Here is a 6,965-nt window from a genome sequence, read left to right on the forward strand (position 1 = left end):
TCTAGGATGATCTGAGGATGAAGATAGAACGCGACAGCACATCCATGGAGGGAGTGGTTTCAATATTTGTTCTTGTAGCCATTGATTTTTATGATTTGGGCTTCAGATAAAAAATGTTTCAAAGAAATATTTTCAGGATAAACTCGGATACCATGTTAAATAACTTGGTAATATAATTGAAGATAAGAAAATGATTGATATTTCCTATATATTTGTTTACAATCTCTACTCATTCATTTATATAAGAGCAGTGAAACAAAATCAACAAAGATTCAGCAAGTGATAACTAAGAATTAGGAAGAGACAAAACTCAAATTTAAATCAACATCTTTATCCTAAAATCTAGTAACAAACTTCATTTATCAAATTCCAACAGATGAAAACTTAGAATTAAACGTTTGTAGTCTCTGTACTCAATTGGGAGATTTTGAGTTTTGGGGGTTTTAGTTTAAATATGGGGTTTACATGATGTTTAATTAATCTAGGGTATTAATCTGATTGAGTCAATTTTTAGAGCATTTGTACTAATTTCCTCTATGTATAATGGGTTGCATATTCTTTTTTTTTTTTTTTTTTTGGTGATAGGAGAAACAACTATTACATACTAACGCAGAGAACAATCCTTTTTTTGTACTAAAATAAGCAACTAAAACAAAGAAAAAAAATTTGCTATCTGTGATGCTCTCGTGTGTTGTGTTGTCAATGTGTAAGGGTTATATATATATATATTGGTATTAAAGGGTTATGTGGTTTTGGTTGGGTGTGGTGGTGTGGTCTATTGAATTGTAGCTTTGTGCTAGATTTATGTTTGGCTTTATGGGACTTGGGCTGTTTTTTTTATGGGCACTGTATCTGTATTTTGGAATTTGATGAGAAAGGATGTTAGGTCAGAGGAAAACAAATTGCTCCAATGCCAAATTGACATAGGATGCGATACTAGAATTATAGGAAAAGAGAAAGAGGATAGAAGAGGATAGAAGGATAAAGTGATAAAACTAAAGTCTAAAAAACAAACACCGAGGAAGGGGGGGGAGGGGGGGGGGGGGGGGGGGGGGGGGGGGGGGGGGGGGGGGAGAAGGGAAGAAGCAAGGGAGAGGAAGAGAGAAATTAGGGAAGAAATTCAATTTCATATGTCAAATGTCGTTCTATTACAATGCAAAAGTCCCTTTATAAAGGATTTCAGATGATTCTATTCTAAGTAGCCAATATTTAATAAAATAATATTACATCAAACATGATTACGTTTCCTAAAGTAATCCTTAAAATTGGAAACTATACTAAATAAAATCTCATCCAATATTGTATCATTTCAAATTGACAGATGCTGCGATATTAGAGTTATAGTAATGCTATGGGTACAGGAACCTCATTACAGAAACGATACAGGATTTCAAAATTTGATGACATGGCATCCAAAAAAAAAAGAGGCTGACTAAACAAAAACGCGAGAAGGGACAGCGATTCCTAAACCATTTTTCCCAAAATTGGCATCGAGTCCCACCACTGACGACCCACCCATATCCGGCCAAATTTTTGGGCAATTAACAGGGGCATCTTTAAGCTTTATGTAAATAGGAAGTCGAAGCCATTCTCAAAAAGAATTTCGAAATTTGCACTCACCGATAATGGCAGACAAAGGTATTCTCCCATCTTCTTTGTTGGGTTGTCAATTTCTAGCTTCTCTGTGTCTCCACACACATAAAAGCATCTCATTCATGGCTGCCAAAAAATAATCGCATTTTATTAGTCTCTTCATTTTTGCATCTTCATTTTTTTGGATTTCTTCTTGAGCATAAAGTATAAGTCTTGCTTACATAAATTGTTCTTGTTTGTTCTTTGTCCTTGTAATGGTTGCTATTTTGTTTATTGGGTGGGTAAGCAATTGACCGGGCAGTAATAGAGAAGGGTTAGCTTAAACTTGTGTTCAATTTTGCTTGCTGTATGTTGAGTTTTGTTTAAGGTTCTAACTTCTTTTGTGAATGATCTGTTTTAATTGTTTTTTGTGCATAGTCTGTGTTGGAAAATTAGGGTGCTCCAAATATTGGGATTAAAATTAAATTCCACAGAATTGGCTTTGTTTTGATATTCATTTGGCTACACTGGAAATTACAATTTTGATTGTCTCCATGCATATATCTTTGTTGTTTTCTATACATAAATAGATACGGTTATGGTGTTAACGAGCATTACTAACTTATAAATCTCTCATTTTTTACGCTACTCAGGAAAAGAAATAATGGAAGATGACAATCATGATTTGTTGGTCGATTGTAATGACGAGAATATGCAGGATAATTTGAACATATTGGGCAATGAGAACATAGGAGGAGATGTTGCGACTCCGCCTGAAGTGGGCATGATGTTTAATGATGAGAGACAAATATTGGAGTTCTATAAAAGATATGCTTACGTTGTAGGCTTTCCAATTCGAAAAAGGAATTCAAAAAAGAGTGACGATGGAGTTGTGAGATATCTGACGTTCGCGTGTAGTCGTGAAGGTCAAAGAAATTATGCTACAGGCGGTTCCATGAAACCAACAAGTCAGACAGATTGTAAAGTAAGAATAACCACATCGTTAGATAATCTTGGAATTTGGAGAATTAACAAAGTGTACCTCGAGCATAATCATAACACAAGTCCTTCGAAGTCTAGATTGTACCGATGCAACCGAAGTTTGAGTGCGAGTGTGAAGCGAAAATTCGAAGTGATTGATATGGCAGGAATCCCCTTACACAAGAGTTACAATTCTGCAGTTGTGAAAGTCGATGGATATGAGAATATGACTTTTTTGGAGAGGGATTGCTGAAATTATGTTGAAGAAGTGAGACGATTATGCCTTGGAGAAGGAGATGCCATTGCATTACATGCATACTTTTCAAAAATGCAGGCACGGTGCTCGAGATTTTTCTTTAGTATGGATTTAGACAATGAGTCATGACTAAAGAATGTTTTCTGGGCAGATAATAGATGCAGACAAGTTTACAAAGAATTTGATGATGTTGTCACTTTGGATACTACATCCTCACAAACAAGTACGACATGCCTTTTGCCCCCTTTCTTGGGGTGAATCATCATGGACAAAGTACACTGCTCGGCTGTGGATTGTTATCGAATGAGGACATAGGGACTTTTGTGTGGTTATTCAGGACGTGGCTTGAGTGCATGCATGGTGAAGCTCCTAGTAGAATCATTACTAATCAAGATCGGGCAATGCAAAATGCCATGGAGATTATTTTTCCTACAATGAAGTACAGATGTTGTTTGTAGCACATTATAAAGAAACTGGCAAAAACGTTTGGCTACCACACTCAGAAAAGCTTGATTTTCACTACTATAAATAGATTGGTATTTGATTCAGATATTGTTGAAGAATTCGAATAAGGTTGGAGATCGATGCTTGACACATATGACTTGCATGATAGTAATTGGTTATTGAGATTGTACGAGAATAGGGATCGTCGCCTTCCATGTTATTTGAAGACCACATTCTGGGCAGGGATGTTACCAAACCCAATGTTCGGAGAGTATGAATGTATTTTTTGATGGGTACATGCATTCAAAAACCTCATTGAAGCAATTCGTAGAACAATATGAACGAGCATTGAGAAGTAAGGTTGACAAGGAGTTCCAGGCCGATTTTAAGTCCTTTTCCCAAATGGTGCCTTGTGCGACATGTTTTGAGATGGAAAAGCAATTTCAAGCAGTCTATACCATTACACGGTTTAAAGAATTTCAACAAGAGTTAACTTTTTATATTGCTGTCCAATTCGAGCCCTAGCTCCAGTAAAGAGAAAGCAACTCCAGTTCAAAACCTAGATCTATTATTTAAAGTTGCTTCATCATCTTCCTTTTTTATTTGTCATTTATCATTCCATTTTTTCCCATGTAAACTTGGCCCTCTACATATAAATATATTGTTAAAAATCTAGTGTTAACTCACTTGGACTCTTAGAAAATTCCATGCTGTTGAAAGTATTGGTTTTTGCTAGTTCAATTGTCAAGCCAACGTGGTTAAACTTTTTACATATTTTGCAGTCAATTTGTAATTGTTTTGAACGTTGTATTTTTGTATCAAACTTGAGGGAATCATCTTATTGTCATCAAGTTATCATATAATATATTCTGCAATCAATTCCTATCCTTGCTACTCTCCCTTTATTTGGTAGGCTGGAAAAGCAGTGTCTTTTTAGTTTTCCAGTCCATTTGCTGTTATCAAAAAAATTTGTTATGTGTGGCTTATGACTTTGTCGAACTTTGCAATGAAGGGGACACATTAGACTATGGATTGTCAGCATAAAGATTGAGATAAATATCTTATATTCCATATATTTACTCTAACAAGAAAGACCTGAATGCAACAATAAATGGATAATGGGCTAGATAGCTAAAACTGAGTGGATGTACAATATAAACCAGTGACACAATATACAACAAACGTTGAAGACTGCACAATAACATAGAATTATGTTCATCATCTGCAACCTGTCCCTTTCTGTCGTCGAGCTCCCTTAAATTGGATACAAAGCTGAATGCATGCCCAAGTAATTCCATGTTTGTACAATGATGCCCAATAAAATATTTCTCGTCACGCTGGAAGCATACGCCTTTATTGTTATTGGACTGCAAATCGGAATCTATAATTTTTTGAAAGAGGTTAGAAATTTTAGATTAGGAAGTGTGGCATAGTGGAAGAAGGTTTAAGAAATGAAGGGAGGATGGGTAAAGGGCTCGGGTTGAACCTGCATTTGTATTCTTAAAACGAACTGTACCTAATCTCACTTGGGGAAAGGTTTCAAAAATAACTACAAAAGTTTCAAGATACACTTTAATCACAAGCCTTTCTTGTTAAACGATTCAGCCAAGATGTTCACAAATAAAAACTAGAACAAATATATCGTAAAGGTTATGGCAACCATAACATATATTACGACGAATCCAATAACAATCGATCAATCAATGACCAATTTTGACAAGATTACCCATACATCAAATAAATCGTTCAAGTCAAACCCTTTCCTTTCCCATCGAACTTCGCAATGCCCTTTCCGTTGCTAAAACTCAAGTGCATTGATATGTCCACGCCTTATTTCTCACTACTTCGAGCTAGACCGTCAAAGAGTCTTGGCAAATCTTCATCTTCCACATTGTACTCATGATTCACCATTTCGTTAATGGAACTTGACTCCCCGCTTAGCACTTCTTCTTTCACCCAATCGAAATATCCACAATCATTACTACAGGTGAAGAACAATTGCCCTTTGTTACTAGTATCCCATTCCACCTCAAAACACTTGTGATATCCATGTTTACACGAAGGGCATCGGCACTTTGTTGGGCATTGTCCAAAGTAATGAGTTTTGCTTCTGCAACCGTGACAAACTCCTAAATTCCTTCCTCTCATTATAGTCGATCCGGGCTGGACAAACAAATAAACAAAGATGAATCCATCTCAGTTGCAAAATTCCACATCAACAACCTAAACCTCATTATCCATGTGAAAAACTTCAACAACCTAAGCTCGTTAACAAATGAATTGATTCTGTGTGGAAATTCGTAACCACAGATTTCAGACCATATCATTCAACATTGGCGACACTAAATTTTAAAAATAAAAAAAAAACCTACATCCAGAAACAAAACTTTAGAGGATGGCGACTGCTAAAAAATTCAACACTTTACCACATAAAATCATATTATGCACACCATATCATTTAAAATTGGCGACAAGGAATTTAGAAGAATACAAAAAATAAAATAAAAGGTAAATCTAGAAACAAAACTTTAGAAGACGGCGATCGCCGAAAAAAATCAACAGTTTAGAAGAAGACACAGAAAAATATAGCTAAATTACGAACACAACTATTTACATTCTCAACCTGATGGAGTGTGGCAGGGGAGGGATGCGAGTGCAGCGTCGGGGTATCTTAGTGAATGCGGCATCGGATTTTCTGCTCCCAGGCAGCTTGTTGGCACCAATGGTGAAGGAGGTGCATCCATCGATGGTGACGGTGATCGGGAGTACAGGAAGATTGGTTTGGGGAAGATATTTCGTGCGTGAATTGGGGGAAAATGGAAGACTTTGGATTTGGGGAAATGGACATACGATTTCAAATTGATTTTTTTTTTTTTTTTTAGTATGCCACATCATCATTATTTGAAACCTTGTAACCCTTCTGTAACAAGTTTCCTGTACCTGTAGCATTTTTGTTAGAGTTATAGGAGAAGGGAAAGGAGATAGAAGAAGAGAAAGGGGGGTGGGGAGGGGGTAGAGGGAAGAAGAGGGAGAGAGGAAGAGAGAAATTGGGGAATAAATTCAGCCCTTGTTTGAGCCTCATTTTGGAGGAAAATTTGAATTTTTGAACAGTGTATTGATGGAAAATGTGTGGTTAAAAAATAAGGAAAAATTTTGAATTTGCGTGTAATATTATTTTATCAAAGAATTTATGATTAAAATGATTTTTAAACACTGTTTAAGAATGTATTTTTTGGGAAAGAATGAGGCTGAAACAAAGGCTCAATTTATTTCATCTTTAAACGTGTCATATTATTTTATTAAAGAATTTGTGATTAAAATGATATTTAAACACTGTTTAAGAATGTATTTTTTGAAAAAGAATGGAGCTCAAACAATGGCTCAATTTATTTCATATATTAAAAAGTTGTTCTATTACAACACAAAAGCCCAAATATTTAATAAAAGCTATTACATCAAACTTGATTACGTTTCCTAAAGTAATCCTTAAAATTGGAAACTATATTAATGAAATCTCTTCTAATATTGCAACACTTTTATTTGTTGATGTTCTTTCTAGTTGGCTTACAATGAATATACTGTGTACACCACTCTTTTTCTAGATTAGAAAGCTAAGGAACCTAACCTATGTCAGACTTTCTCCAAGTTAAAGTCTATCAAGCCAGTTTTATTTCCAAGAGGTTTATGCAGTGGTCCAAACCTAGCTCCCCCC

The 6,965-nt window shown here is 35.6% G+C and overlaps 1 long non-coding RNA gene across 1 annotated transcript; it reads right to left on the reverse strand.

The window, feature by feature from the left end:
• Nucleotides 1-4,356: 4,356 nt before the first annotated feature.
• LOC111382060 lies at nucleotides 4,357-6,283 on the reverse strand. Its single transcript, XR_002700457.1, has 2 exons — nucleotides 5,877-6,283; nucleotides 4,357-5,416 (listed from the first exon to the last, which is right to left on the reverse strand). It is a non-coding gene; the product is annotated as an uncharacterized LOC111382060 (long non-coding RNA).
• Between the last annotated feature and the right edge of the window lie 682 nt (nucleotides 6,284-6,965).

The sequence above is a fragment of the Olea europaea genome, unplaced genomic scaffold (assembly GCF_002742605.1).
Source record: "Olea europaea var. sylvestris unplaced genomic scaffold, O_europaea_v1 scaffold2425, whole genome shotgun sequence".
NCBI classification, from domain to species: Eukaryota; Viridiplantae; Streptophyta; class Magnoliopsida; order Lamiales; family Oleaceae; genus Olea; species Olea europaea.